Source organism: Aedes albopictus, chromosome 3 (assembly GCF_035046485.1).
Source record: "Aedes albopictus strain Foshan chromosome 3, AalbF5, whole genome shotgun sequence".
Taxonomy (NCBI): domain Eukaryota; kingdom Metazoa; phylum Arthropoda; class Insecta; order Diptera; family Culicidae; genus Aedes; species Aedes albopictus.
In genome coordinates this window covers 170,525,317-170,542,681 of record NC_085138.1, presented here as the reverse complement: position 1 = coordinate 170,542,681, position 17,365 = coordinate 170,525,317, and the positions used below count along the sequence as shown (strand labels likewise).

Here is a 17,365-nt window from a genome sequence, read left to right as displayed (position 1 = left end):
CCAGAGCAGCCATACTGCAAGCAGCACCACGCCACGTCGTCGTCATCGTCTTTATCCAGAGTGCAGAGCAATAACGGCATGCCGAGCTAGCAGTTAGAAAGGAGAGACAGCCCAACCGAGGAGGAAAGTTGCGTAGTCGGAACTTGAAGTGCTATTAGATGCAATTTCTTACACTCCATTTCCGGCGTACGCTTCTACGCTGCTGATGTTGGGCTGGTTCGTCCTCGTGGTGCGACCGGATACTATAATGAAATGCAGCAATCCCTGTCTCGCTTTCTGTGTCTCCCCGTGGCTGCCTCCCTTTATTGCTATGCATGGAATCCGTTCGACAATGTCGAGTGCTGTCCTATGTTTCTGTTCGAAACGGGCAACTTTGTGCACCGCTAGCTGGCCATAAAACTCAATTGATGTAGCAGAAGAGAACGCCGGCTCCGTGGAAGATTGTGAGTCCTGATCGGGGGTAAGTTCCGTCGTTCTGGTACAGGAGCTTGTCCGTGGTTTGTAAAGTGGTTGCTTTATTGCTAACAACTATTTCCGTTCGGCGTCTCTGGTCAAGAATGGTACGAAACCATTAAACTACGATTATTTATCTAATAAAAGGTCGTATGCAGAATGATAGTTTATGTTTAATTCAGTAGGAATGTAATAGGGTCGTCTGAATAAACCATTGGTTTCGTGCAAGCCAGGTGCAACTACAAATTTGTTACACGATATCATCCCCTTAATGCTAGAACTAGGTAACTCGAAAATCATAGTTTCGAGAAATACGACTTTGAAAATTTTGCAATGTTTCATGCAGTTGTTCCAAAGGTATGGAGCCTTAAAAATAATTATTTTTGTAGCATTTATTGCTTCTTCAACTTCTACTCTTTCTGCTACCAGATTATGATTTATCGGCCGTATTCTATTTATAACTTAATCATTTTATGGCTATATCGGTATTTTTCTACTCAAAGTGTGTTGAATAGAGATCAATGATATTCGCTAGGTTGCGAACAAGTATGAAATTAATAGAAGGTGAAATTAGGCAAGTAGGCCATGTGTTGAACGAATACATCTACTACAAGAAAAAGTTTTGAACTAGTTTGGTTTAAACCTTTGATAAATAATGGAGGAGATGTTCTGAGATACCTAGTTTTTACCACTATTGATATCATTCTTTTCAGTTTTCTTGTTGCAGTATGCAAATTTAAAAGGGTTCACATATTGGAATTAACATGTAATTACTGATTTTTTAGGATACCTGCTTTTTTTTTTCTTTTTTTTAATAATCTTTATTAGTATCTCAATCAATTTTTACATTCTTCAACTTAATCTTGGTGTTCTGTGTATTATAACACACTATCATCCTAATTTGGTGAAATAAATTTAAGCTATTATCAATACTAATTAATAACATATTACATTTCATTTGCTGTAGCAGTTAAGATTTTTTGCAGGCTTTATTTTTCACCTGCGTGTCAGAAATACATTTTTTCATTTTATCCCAACCCTAACCTAACTTAAACTAATTATACAAAGAACTAATCGTAGCAATAGAAGACTGCAACGATTTTTGACGAAAGTTGGCAATGATTTTAGTTGACATCTGTTCCAATGTTTCAATATTTGAAATTTGATGCAACTCATTAGTGCTATACCAGGGAGGCAACTTCAGAATCATTTTCAAAATTTTATTTTGAATCCTCTGAAGTTACTTCTTTCTGGTATTGCAACAGCTCGACCATATTGGGACAGCGTACAACATGGCCGGTCTGAAAATTTGTTTATAAATCAAAAATTTGTTTTTGCGACAAAGTTTTGATTTTTTATTAATAAGTGGGTATAAACACTTAATGTATTTATTGCACTTAGTTTGAATACTTTCTATGTGGTTTTTAAAAGTTAAGTTTTTATCTAGTAAGAGCCCTAGATACTTAACTTCTTCCGACCAATTTATTGGAGTTCCTCTCATAGTGACAACATGTCTACTTGAGGGTTTCAAATAAAGAGCTCTTGGCTTATGTGGGAATATGATAAGTTGAGTTTTGGAAGCATTTGGAGAAATCTTCCATTTTTGCAAATAAGAAGAAAAAATATCTAAACTTTTTTGCAATCTACTACAAATGACACGCAAACTTCGCTCCTAGGCTGGAATACCTGTGTCATCTGCAAATAACGATTTTTGACATCCCTGTGGCAAATCAGGTAAGTCGGAGGTAAAAATATTGTATAAGATTGGTCCCAGTATGCTGCCTTGTGGAACACCAGCTCTTACAGGTAATCTACCTGACTTGGAATTTTGATAGTTTACCTGAAGTGTTCGATCCGATAAAAAGTTTTGAATAATTTTAATAATATAGATTATAGGAATTTCTCGGCTCTGGCAACCTGAGTGGGTAGCAAAAGGCTGTTTTGCTCCTACATGTAAGAGCAAAACAGCCTTTTGCTACCCACTCAGACTGCCAGAGCCGAGAAATTCCTATAATCTGTAGAATCCACAGTCGCAAAATCACACGTTTAATAATATATAGTGGAAAATTAAAATGTTTCAATTTTACGATCAAGCCTTCGTGCCAAACGCTATCGAATGCTTTTTCTATGTCAAGAAGTGCTACACCAGTGGGGTAACCTTCAGATTTATTGGAACGAATGAAATTCGTTACCCGTAAAAGTTGATGAGTAGTCGAATGTCCATGGCGGAATCCGAACTGCTCATTGGCAAAAATAGAATTTTCATCAATTTGAATCATCATTCTATTTAAAATAAGCTTTTCAAAAAGTTTACTGATAGATGACAGTAAGCTAATTGGACGATAACTAGAAGCTTCGGCAGGATTTTTGTCAGGCTTCAAAATTGGAACAACTTTAGCATTTTTCCATTTTTCAGGAATATATGCTAACTGAAAACATTTGTTAAATATATTAACCATAAATGATAAGCAACTTTCTGGAAGTTTTTTGATGAGAATATAGAAAATTCCGTCATCACCCGGAGCTTTCATATTCTTAAACTTCTTTATAATAGATCTCACTTCGTCCAAATCAGTGCCCAATGAATTGTCGAAAATGTTCACATTTTCTTCTTTTGTCACTTTGCTCAATGACTTGTCAAGCGGGGGATGATAAATAACCAATGTATTTGATGAAAAATTACCCAAACTATTGGACAAAATCATCAAACTCATCGGATTTGCTATGAAATGTTTTTCGGCGACTCTATTTTCACTTTAAAAATTTTAAATGAAAAACAAAGGATTAAAGCGCTGTTTGTTTTGTTTCTTATTTTTGTATTTTTTTGTAAAAATGCGTGTTCAATGAAAACAAAAAGAACGGAATCAATCGGTGCCGTATTCGCTTGTTTTCGAATAGGATAAATATGGGAGCGTGAAATTACTGATGGAACATATACCCTAGTTTTCCATCTGCTTCTTTCTCCAGTGCAATTGTCTTTCATGGGTGTAGGTCAGCGTTTCTTAAACTGTGGGTCGTGACCCTCTGGCGAGTCGCTAGCTGATTAACCACGTGCTTCATAGATGGCCGCAAAGTTTATTGCAGACTTGCATAAAATATTTCATACGATTTCGAACAAGAATTTTAGATATTTATGTACAACAAAAATTCTTGTTGGAATCTACTACACTGAGAAATATTTCTACTCAATGACTGAGTTGGCCTTACTTAGAAATCGAAAAATCCTTCGTTTTCTTACTCAGTTTCCGTTAAACTGGGACAACTCATTGCCAATGGGTTGTTCCATTTTTAGCCGAAACTGAGTAAGAAAACAAAAGATTTTTCGATCTCTGAGTAAGACCAACTCAGCCACTAATTAGCCTGTGCAATAATTATTTTAGGAATTCTTTAATTTATCGCTATTTTTCTTAGGAATTCTTTAATTTTTCCGATTTTTTTTATTTTATATGTAAAGAAGTTTCCAAAGCAATTGGCTTCTTAAGCGCTGTTGAGATAATTCCATATTCTGAATCTGCATGCCAAACTGAGCCGAAATTCAAATTTTCATCAATTTTGGTGTCCGGGAATCTGTTTGAAAATCAGTTTGAAGTTTGTATGGGAGCGATTTGTCGAATCACTCCTCGTCGCATTTTGTACTGAGCGGAGCTGTCAAACAGTTACCTAGCTGTCAAAAGGTGATTTCAAAAAAATCTTTTTAGGTATCAAACTAAAAAAATGTTTTTAGGTATCAAACTAATGTTTTAAAAATCTGAAAAAAAAATCATAATGGCTCAGAAAAAGGTTCTCTTTCATATAAAATAAAAAAAAATCTGTACTTTTTTATAATTTTAAAGCCCAATTGCTGCATTGCCGATGTTTTTCCAATGGAAATTCTCGTTAAGTTCTTGAATAAATTGCAGGAAGCATACCTAAAATCCGAAGCAGTATATAATATAAGATCCTCTTCACATCTGCCACGCTTTCTAAACATAGCTAAGGCATATGCAGTGCTGCAACACTTTTTCAAAATGACACGAATGTCACAATAATGGTAAAGTGTCGTTAATATAAGTAGTAATAATAAAAACTTTTTAAAAGTTCTCCTTTCCCCTTTCCCTATCTTTTTGTCGTTATTTGTTAAATTTTCCCAAAGGAAATTTCTTAGAAATGCCTAAAATAAATGTCGGAGAATTACTTGAACATATAAGAAAGATTCCAAAAAAAACTGAAGAAATGTTAGAATCATTTCCTATAGATAGAAGATCTACAAATGTGGAATAATGGTCAGAAGAATATATGGGCACCTATTTAATTATTTTTATTTGTTCTAATAAAAATGTTCTTAAACTAGAAGCTCTCATCGGAACTTCGTCAGTAATTATTACAGAAAGCTGCATTTTAGAACTGCAGAAATCCTATTATTTTATTCAAATATCTAAGATTAATTATTTCTTCCGCTATTTTCAATGGTTTTTCTACGGTGTAGTGAAAAAGTTTCATGACCTCTCTGCCCCGTTCCGGACGGTGCACAGTGGCTGCTTTCGTCATTTTAGCGCGCTTAATTAATAACTTTTTAACTATGACGTTTAGCGTCATGGTGTCTTCGAGAAAGTTTTTCACTATCACAAGGAGCTTCTTTTGAACTACTGTAAAAATTGATCAATACCCCTAAAAGTGAGATAGAATTTTTTTTTTAATTTTTCATGGAACAAGTTTGGCGTCTTCACAAAAGTTGTGGAAAATGTTGATGTAGACGCCAAGTTTGTAACTCAGTTCCTTTTAAAGATATGTTAAGTTTTTTATCATCAGCCCCTTGAAAATGGTTTTTTCGCAATAACATTCTAATAACTGATTCTACAATTTTCTCATGTTCTACAAAGTTATAGATAATGGTAAAATAAACAATTTCGCCCAACATGACGCCTCGCTAATTTCAAAAACTAAATAGTTATAACGGTTTTTATAGTTTTTTGGGCCATATTTCAAGCATATGTAATTTAGCTATTGGCAATTATATGCAAATTTCTTTTTACGCACGTGAAAGTACAAGTTATTGTCTCTCCTAGAAAGCCAAAGTCATCGAACTGTTAGAGACTGTAACATGATTTTTGTATAGAAACTTACAACCATTTATGTTACTTTTATATGGGATTTATTTATATCTTCAACATAATTATTTGACAGTTTAAGTCAACTTGCATTTTTATTGTTATTGTAAGTGTGTGTGAAAGTATAGAAAGGTTTGTGGTCTATTCAGGAACATTCATGAAGTACGTTACATGAAAACTTACCATGAATATTCGCCATGTGATAGCATAGTCGACAGTGGCCAGTCAATACTTTGACCAGAATGCTTTGACAGATTTGTAAGATACTTCGCCACCCTTGGAGATGGCTCAGTACAATGCAATTCGGTTTGACGACATGATTCCAAATTATTCCAGTATTGTCTGTGTTGAGTAGCAGCCCAGGTGTTAATCTGAAGCTTTACCCAACACTTCGATATCGGAATAGCTGGCTCAGGGCCAATGAAGTCATGTGATGCTCCAGTGCGAGCTAACTCATCAGCCAATTCATTTCCAGCGATGGAAGAATGGCCAGGCACCCATACAAGGTGAAAAGAGTTTGCTGAATTTAGCGCCTCGAATTGAGTTCGACAAGCGATAACTATCTTCGACCTGGAGTTGGCCGAAGCAAGTGCTTTGATAGCAGCCTGGCTATCTGAACAGAAGTATATTACTTTGCCCATTACGTGCTGCTGAAGTGCTGATTGCACTCCGCACATAAGAGCAAAGATTTCGGCCTGAGAAACGGTGCAGTGTCTACCAAGTGAGTAAGACTGATACAGCCTTAGCTCACGAGAATAAACACCAGCACCTGCTCGACCTTCGAGAAGGGAGCCATCAGTGTAACATACGATGCCGTCTGAAATACTTCTTTCCAGATAACCAGATGTCCACTCTTCCCGGGAAGGGAATTTCGTGGAAAATGTCCTATATGGAAAATTACAAGCAATTGTAAGATCACTTGGAGCAAGAGCAATTTTGTCCCAATTCACCAAAAGTGAAAACAACGAGGTGTGTGTTGATGTGCGGTTCACAGGAGTTTCCTCTAGTAGACCGAGTACCCGTAGACGGTAAGTGCAAGAAAGTGCTTCTTGTTTGAGATGAATGTGTAGTGGAGCAACGTCAAAGAGAACTTCGAGCGCTGCCGTGGGAGTTGAAGAGAACGCTCCAGACATCCTTTGGAGATGGCCTAACTTTGATTGGACCGTTCTCATTTGGCCCTTCGCCACAACACAAGACATTCATAAACCAATATTGGCCGAACAACAGTTGTGTAGATCCATTTGATATACTTGGGTTTTAGACCCCAAGTTGTACCAAAGGTTCGCCGGCATTGCCCGAAGGCCATACAAGCTTTCTTGATTCTGAACTCAATGTGAGGTGTCCAGGAAAGCTTGGAATGAAGAATGACTCCAACGTACTTTACCTGTTCAGTCACATCGATTTCAGAATCAAAGAGACGCAAAGGTCGAACGCCATTACGGTTTCACCTTTCCGTAAAAAGAACAATAGATGTTTTACTCGGATTAACCGAAAGGCGCTTTGCATCAGGTCGAAAAGGGTGCTGATACACATACCAACTAACAATTCTAGGTAGTCGTCGGTAAAGCCATAAGTAGGAAAACCGCTATTCTTGAGTTGCCTCAATAGCGTATCTGCTACGAGATTCCACAAAAGCGGTGATAAGACTCCCCCTTGGGGGCATCCACAAACACTCAATTTCCTAATCCCTGCTAGACGCAATGTCGAGAAGAGATATCGGTTTTTGAGCATTTGATGAATTCAATTGGAAATCATTGGAAATATATCATGACTCCGTGCGGCTTCCAATATGGCATCGAAAGGCACATTGTCAAAGGCACCTTCGACGTCTAAGAAAACACCCTAACAAGATTGCTTTTGAGCGAATTCTTTCTCGATATCGTAAACAACCTTGTGTAAAAGAGTCACAGTGGACTTACCAGATTGGTAGGCATGTTGGTTCACATAAAGAGGCACGTTGGCCAGATGAACATCACGGATGTGATGATCGACTATGCGTTCTAAGCATTTCAGAAGAAAAGAGGTCAAACTGATAGGTCTGAAGCTCTTTGCTTCTTCATACGACGCGCGACCCACTTTCGGAATAAACTTCACAGTAATATCCCGCCAGGATTTGGGAATATACCCTGTAGCAAAACTGCAAACAAGTATTTTTTTTCAAAACATGTTTGAAATGATCAAATCCCTTCTGAAGCAAAATAGGATAAATCCCATCTGCCCCAGGAGATTTGAATGGAGCAAATCTATTAGATGCCCACTCAATCGAGTCTATAGTTACAATACTCCGAGCCGAAGCCAGGGAATCGTAACTACAAGAACAGACATCAGGTTCCTCCGAAGATGTAATATCCACGCATCCAGGGAAGTGTGTGCTGAATAAGCATTCCAGAACTTCCTCATCAGAGGAAGTCAGCTCGCCATTTGGCAAACGAAGTTGGTTCCCTCGGAAATCCTTAGATTTCGCAAGGATTTTGTTTAAGCGACTGACTTCATTCAAACATTTGTACAAAGGTTTTTCCAGCCGGATCGTTCAGCAGACCGGAGAGCTTTTCTGTAGGCCTTGCGAGCCGACCTGAAAGCCTCCGAACCAGCCGAACGTCGTCTGTTCCAACTCTTTCTACATTGTTTCCTGAGTTTCGCCAGATCAGAGTTCCATCAAGGGGTTCCTCTTGTCATCTTCACAGACCGAAGAGGGCATGCTTCTTCAAAAGCTTCCATGATGAAGGTCGTTGTAGTATCAACGACATCATCTAAATCACTTCGAGTGTCAATTGATGGTGAGTATCCATGAAATTCGGCCGCAACCAACTCAGTAAAAAGATCCCAGTTTGTTGACCGGGGATTCCCGAAACGCAATGTTAGCGAAGTAACATTTAAATGTTCAAAAAAGATGTAGCGATGGTCAGATAAAGATTCTTCATCTGACACATGCCAATTGGTCAGCTCGTGACTAATTCTACTAGAGCAAAGCGTCATGTCTAACACTTACTCTCTAGCAGATACCATGAAGGTTGGGCGGTTGCCTATTTTAACTAATGCAAGATCTGTACTACTTAAGTACTCCATCAAACTGGAGCCTCTCAAGTTAATGTCTGAGCTGCCCCAGATGATATGGTGAGCATTAGCATCACTGCCAACAATTAGCGGAAGGCCTTTTGAAGTACAGTATGCGATGACTTGTTTGAAAGCATCCGTAGGGGATGGTTCATCATGCGGTAAATACACCGAACAATAGACCTATTTCCAGTTGTGTTGAGGTTTCCAACAGATACATCAATTGTGATAGCACATACATCTCTGGTGGTTAGTTCAGAGATGAGTGTAGCAACTATTGCGTTGTTGACCAAAACACAGGCTCGAGGCATGACACGCGAGTTTGCCATTTCATGTTTACTGAAAGTAGCAAACACCGGGTTCACAAGGTTCCCTAGATAGAAATTCCCCTTACGGAGGTTCTAGGACCAAGGCATAAGTCTGAACCATTTGCAACCAACCAAGGCATAAGTCATGAACCATTTTGCATAAGTCTGCAAAGATTGATTGTTGCTGATTAAACTCTTCGCAACAACAGCACAACAAAGAACAGCAGCAACAAAACCAGATCGGTATCGATTGGAAAATGCCAAAGGCATACACTGTGTAAATCGCATAATGCGAAAATTCACATCTTCATAATCTCGCCCTTACAGGGGATAGACAAAATGATCGGGACAGGCAAAATTTTCACTTTTCAAAAAATGTTCAACTAGCTGTAACTTTTCGAAAAGTGCATCAAATATTCTGAAATTTTTACTGTAAGCTCATCATCTAGTTGTGTAGCAGTGGTTCAAATTTGGAAATGATCGGACCATTCTCCAAAAAGTTATAAAGATTCTTGAAAAAGGTAATATTATCCGATAACCAACTTTGATCTGTTATATCTCCGGATTCAATAAACCGATTGAAATGAAATTTTGACCATTTATGACTTATATAATGAACTCTGGAAAACATTTGACTTAACTTAAAATTTTTAACAAGAGACAAAATTATAGCGATTTTAATTTTTTCACGATTTTTTTAGTAAATTGGTCTATTTTTAATATGCATTCTATTACTTTTTCAATTTATTGGTGGCTATGTTGTTATTTTCCTTCAAAACACATTTATATATTGATCAGTTAGAGGGAAATTAAATGAACTATAATTTACATCTTGAATTTAGAAACGATGTTAATATTTTGAATAATTTGGTGTTTTATTAGAAAAATAATCTAATCGTTATTATTTTCTTCCGTGTTGAGAATATTAAGTTAAGTCAATGGTTTTCCATAGCTCATTATATAAGTCATAAATGGTCAAAATTTCATTGCATTCGGTTCATTGAATCCAGAGATATAACAGCTCAAAGTTGGCTATCGGATAATTTTACCTTTTTCAAGAATCTTTATAACTTCATGGAGAATGGCCCGATCTTTTCTAAATCTGAACCACTGATACACAACTAGTTGATGAACTTACAGTAAAAATTTGAGAATATTTGATGCACTTTTCGAAAAGTTACAGCTAGTTGTACACTTTTTGAAAAGTGAAAATTTTGCTGTCTCGATCATTTTGTCTATCCCCTGTATTTAGCCTCAAGTGAGACTAAAGAAGGGCAGCCGATTGTCTCGGAGAAACTGGTCCACTGGAGGTCCACTGCACCATTGCTCCGGTTAGCGCAGTAAGAACAACATACTGTGGAGGGCACCCTGGTACTCCACAGGCTCCGTTTGTGGTTAGGTTTTTATTAGACACCCCTAGCCATTCATTCCTAGGCACGGTAAGCATGAAGCCGCATCACACCATGAATTAGGGGTCGCCTGTTGGTGGACTCTTACCACCGGAACAGGCGGTCCGTAGTGTTATTCTTAGCCAATTGAGACAATCGCTACCGACACTACACTGCTATCTAGGCTGATCGAGAAAATAAGTTAATATTGAAGATTAACTTCATACGGGCCCGAACAGCTGGCAAAACCAATAGCAGTGAGCTATTTGGATAATCTTTAAATATCATATTTTGCAATTTATAATAGGGTGCGACGCAAATGCCCATCATACAATATGGAGCAGCTCTGATATTAATAAAAGAGGAGAAGATCTCCTGAATTACATATCATCTAATAGTATTGACATGTAATAGAGGAGATTCTCCAACTTTTATAAATGCCATCCGGCAAGAGGTTTTGGATCTAACAATTTGTAGCGACCTCTTGTCGGACAAGATTGTGAACTGGCATGTTTCCGATGAAGAATCATTGTCAGATCATAAACATATCCGGTTTGACTATAAAGCTGGACTACAAGTATCGGATACCTTCAGAAATCCAAGAAAAACAAACCGGGATCTCTGTCGTTTCCATTTGTTGAATGAAATTTCTTATAACGGAGAGCAAATTACTTCGGTTTCACAGTTGGAAGGTGTCTCTGATGAGATTGGAAACAAATTGGTCTCTTCGTATCATGCCAGCTGTCCTGTTCAACATAGGTTATCAAACAGGGATGTATCATGGTGGAACAACAGGTTGGCGGAATTGAGAAAGAAATCTAGACGTTTGTTTAACAGGGCGAAAGTTACTTCTGACTGGGATCCATATAAAAAGGCCCTATCAGAATATAACAAAGAATTATGGCAAGCCAAACGAAAGGATTGGAAGAGGGTATGTGAAGAGATAAACAACGCCCCTACAGTTGCAAGGCTACACAAAGTCCTTTCTAAGGGCCATTCAAATGGTCTTGGCAGCCTTAAAAAAGAAGATGGAAGCTTTATCGTCGATTCTTAGGAAACGTTGGAAGTAATGATAAGAACTCACTTTCCAGGGTCGATTCCTTATTTGAATGATGAGCAGGACTCAGACGAGGCAAGACATGTATGGTCGACAAATGCCTATCAAAAAGCTTGTAAAATCTTCACGTCATCTAGGGTCGAATGGGCATTGAGTTCTTTTCAACCTTTCAAATCAGCTGGGAAAGATGAAATCTTCCCAGCGCTACTTCAACAAGGTAAAGAAGTGCTTTGTTCGCTTATAACTGAAATGTTCAAGGCTAGCGTCACTCTGGGCTACATACCTAAAGCATGGAGGAAGGTTCGAGTTGTGTTTATTCCGAAAGCTGGCAAAAGGGATAAAACAACTCCAAAAGCTTTCAGACCGATAAGCCTTTCCTCAGTTCTATTGAAAACAATGGAAAAGGTATTGGATGACTTTATCAAGTCAACCAGCTTAGTAGAGATACCTCTTAGCAAATTTCAATTTGCGTATCAAGCAGGTAAATCTACAATAACAGCGCTTCAGTCGCTAGTAAATAAAATTGAGAAATCGCTTCAAGCCAAGGAAATTGCCGTGGCTGCCTTTCTCGATATCGAAGGAGCATTTGACAATGCATCCTACAGCTCAATGCGTTCAGCATTGGAAGCTAGAGGCTTGGATAAATGCATAATAGAATGGATAATGGCTATGCTGAAAGATCGGGAGATTTCTGCTGATCTTGGAGGTGCGCAACTATCTGTTAGATCTATGAAGGGCTGTCCTCAAGGCGGAGTATTATCGCCCTTGCTGTGGTCTTTGGTAGTAGACGAACTCCTTAAAAAGCTAGCTGATCAAGGTTTTGAGATCATTGGATATGCAGATGATGTGACCATTATTGTACGTGGGAAATTCGATGCCACGATCTCTAATCGGCTACAATTTGCGCTCAATATTACGCTAGAATGGTGTAGGAAAGAAGGCTTAAACGTAAACCCCTCAAAAACCACTATAGTTCCTTTCACTAGAAGGAAGAAATTAAGTCTTATGCAGCCTTATTTAGACGGAGTTCGAATTCACTTCTCAGAAGAAGTCAAACATCTTGGCGTTACTTTGGACAAGAAACTGAACTGGAATTCTCATCTGAACAAGGTTATTACAAAGGGTACAAATGCTCTTTGGGTCTGCAGTAAAGCCCTAGGTAAAACCTGGGGACTTCGGCCAAATATGGTATACTGGATTTATTCAGCAATAGTCCGGCCGAAAATAACATATGCTTCACTTGTCTGGTGGCCCAAAACAAATGAGGTAACCGCTCAAAGGAAATTAAGCAAGCTTCAAAGGCTTGCTTGCATATCAATAACAGGGGCAATGAAAAGTACACCATCAGCTGCTTTAGATGCCCTTTTCAATCTACTACCATTGCATCAATTTGTGCAAATGCAAGCGGCAAAAAGTGCCCTGCAATTTATTCGTTTCAACAAAACAATGGACGGGGATCTTGTGGGTCATCTGAAGATCATTAGAGACTTCGATCTGAACTCAAGTATAAAAACAGTGGAAGATTGGATGATTACGAAGACCAACTATGATGTTCCCTTTAAAGTGGTGAAACCAAGCCGCTATGTTTGGGATTCTAGTGGGCCAAGTTTACGCCCAGGTTCTATTGTATTTTATACTGACGGTTCCAAAATGGGTGAAAATACAGGGGCTGGAATTGTAGGCCCTGGCATCAATAAAGCTATACCAATGGGATACAGTCCCACTGTGTTTCAAGCAGAAATTCAAGCAATTTTGGAGTGTGCTTATACATGCCTCAAGAGAAACTACAGGTTTGCCAAAATCTGTATCTTCTCAGATAGTCAAGCTGTTCTAAATGCGCTAAAGGCATTCACGTGCCAATCTAAGCTGGTGTGGGAATGCATTCTTTCTCTAAAGCAATTGGCCATTAGGAACGAGGTTATACTATATTGGGTTCCTGGTCATTGTGGAATTCAAGGAAATGAAAAAGCCGACAAATTAGCAAGACACGGTGCAGCATCGTGTTTTGTTGGTCCTGAACCATTTTGTGGAGTTCCGGAGTGTACTCTTAGAATGAAACTTAAAACCTGGGAAATGTCTATGGTAGAATCTAATTGGAATGCCACGGATACTTGTAGACAAGCTAAAAGATTTATAAGACCCAGTGCAGCAAAAGCCAAGGCCATATTAAATCTGAACAAAAAATATCTCAGGGTAATAACCGGTCTGATGACTGGGCACTGCCCAAGCAGATATCACTTAAATAAGATTGGTAAAATTCAATCTTCTGAATGTCGTTTTTGTCAAACGGAAAACGAAACTGCTGAACACATTCTATGCAAATGTGGAGTACTATATAATTTAAGGTCGTCAATATTAGGGAAAGGGTTATTAGAGCCCTTGGAAATTTGGCAATTTAATCCGAACAGGGTAATCGACTTCATAAAACGAGTTGAGCCTAGTTGGGATCAAGTGCTACATCAACCAATGTCCATCGCATCTCAATTGTGACAGGATATTTGATAAGCACTAAAGCAAACATGGGTCATGCCACAATATTCCTACATAATGGAAGCAGTGGTTCAAAGGCTCTACAGATAAGGGAAAAAAAATCATATTTTGCTATTGGTTAACTGGTTCAAGAACAAATTTTTGCTATTATTTTCAGTACTTTTACCTCTTATCTAAAAAACCCAATATCACATTTTGATCGTCAGTACTTGAACTCTGCCCGGGTAGTACACTAAATAAATCTAAATCAATGCTTTGTAGTCAAAATAGTTTTCTATTATTTGTGAAAGGAAATTTTGTTTGGAAGGTGTCTTTATTATTCTTTAGGTAGATTCACAGATAACATAACGCTTGCTCTTATTTAAGAGTGGGACATAAAGCTATTGCTATTTGGTAGTGTTATTGGTTCACATTGCGTCCTGATGAAGTAAGATATATTTCAAAAAACCTCTTAAGCAACTTTTATAGCTATGCATTCATGAGAATGATCAGAGCATAAGTAGATATCAATCCAAACTCACCATCAATGTTATCTTTTCTCGCTTATTCACCTTCGTTCAATGTTTCCAAAGCGATAAAAATGTGGAATTTTATTGGTGTATAGCCTCAAGTACATCACGTTTCATAACTGGAGTACTCAAGAGGAAATTATCGCATAAACCTACCTCCACGATCCGTTAGACCAGAAAAAAAATCAACCTTCTTATTGGCAACCATCGTAAACTCGATTTCGGAGATAATCCCAAGAAAATTCATAAACATAAAATATAAAACGGTCGTAAACTGGTAATACCAGAAGAATGAAATCCTCTCAAAATACCACCAGCCAGCATATGAAGGTAATTCCTCGACCCACAGGTAGCAAGCACAAGCAGCATTTTCCGGAACACTTTCCCAACCTCGTACTTATTGAGTCGTGATGAAATTCCATTAATTCTCACATTTGTTCCGAAGTGGCCAACAACGTGAGCACACCTCCTGCTACGGACTCATCCTCCTGTGTAGTTGAAACAGAAAAACAGACACGTTTGCACCCCAAGTGATGGCATTTCTCTGAGTTCGGCTAACCAAGGACGTTGCAAGAAAGCGATGAACTCCCAAATCCGATTCAAATCGATTTGAGAAAAGGTTTAGAGTAATTGATTTTTTTAATAGTTATACAAAAAATCTAAAGGGTTTCCGACAAACTTAGTTTTTCCCAAAGAATAGTATGTACATACTAGAAACATTGTGGTTGGAGCACGCAGTGCACTGCGTTGACAGACAGTAATTAACAAGAAAGGATAAACTTACAGCAACAAAAAATCGTGTGCTCTTGCGGGATTCTAACCCACGACTCTATATTCGCTGACCGGCTCTTCAGTCAACTTATCCTCAAAACAGGTTAAATCTTTCTTTGTCCAATGTCTGTGCAAAGACCAGCTACGACACTGCTCAGCAGCAAACAACACTGTCAGCTACTACTGGTAACAATCGAACGGCACAAGAGCAGCAGTTCGTCGACGAGCCAACATTGCTGCAACATCAACACGGTGGCAACATAGCAGTCATCAGCATAAACATGACTCGATATGGCCCATTAGGCACCATTTCGCTCTTTTCATTTTGCGCATCACCCACTTACCTACTCCCAGTCCCGACAGGATGCCCGGCAGAATCCCACAGTTATAACTCGATTTACGCACTTTGTATCACTCCGGAATGCTCGCTGCTGGAGCACGCCGAGTACAAACCTATCATTTCTGATCCCGATGGCTGACGTTGTTGTTGGACTGCCTTCGTGAATGTACATAGCTTCTGACCAAGTTTTCACACCAGCAGAATCACTGGCACTGCAGCAGCCGTACAGTAGTAGCAGTGAAGAGCCGGCAAATGACTAATTCGCCATAATTTACAGTAGATTTAATTTAGCTGATTTCAACGGTTTCTGGGACGTTTGACTTGATTTCCCAGAGCGATTGTTTGGAAAGAATGTGACGAAGCGAAAATGCCCGGTTTCGCAAATATGTCATCCCCAGTAAAGGGCGGCGGCTAATAGGGAGGAAACGGATGATTACCGAAAAACCATCGTGTTGACTGATTTACGGGTGGAATTTATTGGACTTGGATGACATTGTGGAATTTGTGCCAACGAATGTGGGCAGCAGCGGATGAATTCGTGTAGCTTAGATGGAATTTTTAGAATGAAAATTTGGATGGGTTAGAAGTAGCTTGTGAAGCCTGATCATTCGAAAGTATTTGTTCGGTACTTTGCAAGGTACTGTGTACTGCGTATGGTATATAGTCGATGTAAATTATTTTATATGTTATCAGCCTAGTAAAATCATACAACATAATTGAACAACGACCTTTCATTTCTATTTCAGATTTTGAGCTAAGTTCATCAAATTAAATCATACTCACAGGTTTTCAATGTAGATCATTTCTTCCCATTCCAGCTGTTTGGTTCTTCTTGTGACTTACCTGAAATGAGACAAATAAAAAAACATCTTTGAAACATTTGGTTTTTGCTATTGGACTACGTTTCTGTGAAATGACTTCATATTTTAAAATTGATCAAACGTTACATTTGAGTGTAAGATGCTAAATCTTCTTTCTACTGAACAATATTGAGTATTTCCAGCTCAACGCACGAATCACGTAGATACGACCTTTTTAAATTCATGTATGAGCTGCTATTTGAACATGTTTTCAATGTTATATGTTTTGCAATATTCTTTACCTAAGTTTTGATAAGGGTGTTTGAAAAAACCTTAAAAGTGTAGCTCAAAACGGTTAGTTGGATTTAAATGATAAATGGTGAAAAAATTTGTTCTTCGCATATGGTCATATCTCAGCCGTTACGTGGTTATTGAACTTTCCATGTTTTTGATTATTATTGCCTTAACTGGCTATAACTTTAAAATGATCAAACTTATCGCAGTTTTTTTACCCTTATTTGAAAGATTATTGAATTTTCTATCAAATGACAACTTTGAATCGATTGGTTTAGTTCAATAACTAAGTTTTTTAGAGCAAATAGCTCAAAAGTAGTGTGTTTTAATTTGGTTTTGTCAATTATCGAATGTTTCAAGCGTAATAAATTAAAATTCTTTCATCGGCAAACTTGTGGCCTCTGTTCTACTCAACAATTGGTTCTATGACACCAAACTTCTAGCTTTTATCGTTTTCCTGCAATTTTGATTTAAATGTGCAGCACAGTGCACAAAAAAGTGCTTACCTTGACAGTTGCTAATTTATGATCTGAAATGCAATGTTTGAATCGAAATTGCAAGAAAACGATAAAAATAGAAGTTTGATGTCACACGAAATGTAGAGTAGAACAGGGGCCACAACTTTGCTCAAGAAGAAATTTTAAATTAATACGCATTTTTAAAGATAATTGACAAAAACAAATTAAAACACACTACTTTCGAGCTATTTTCTCTAGAAAACTTAGTTATTTAACTAAAATAATAGATTCAAAAATGCCATTTGATGCCATTCAATTACTACGTAACGGTTGAGATTTGACCATATGCATAGAAC

The 17,365-nt window shown here is 38.1% G+C and overlaps 1 protein-coding gene across 14 annotated transcripts in view; it reads right to left on the bottom strand.

Annotated features, from left to right (window-relative positions):
* The window catches only part of LOC109402762 (ras-specific guanine nucleotide-releasing factor 2-like), an 839,143-nt gene that overhangs the window by 241,922 nt on the left and 579,856 nt on the right, over positions 1-17,365 (bottom strand). The window contains exon 25 of one of the 14 annotated variants that reach the window (XM_062861323.1): positions 16,200-16,300. The exons of the other annotated variants lie outside the window; for them this stretch is intronic. The gene's annotated coding sequence lies outside the window, so the exon portion shown is untranslated. Of the gene's footprint in view, positions 1-16,199; positions 16,301-17,365 lie in introns of those variants that run through there. 14 annotated transcript variants of the gene reach the window in all.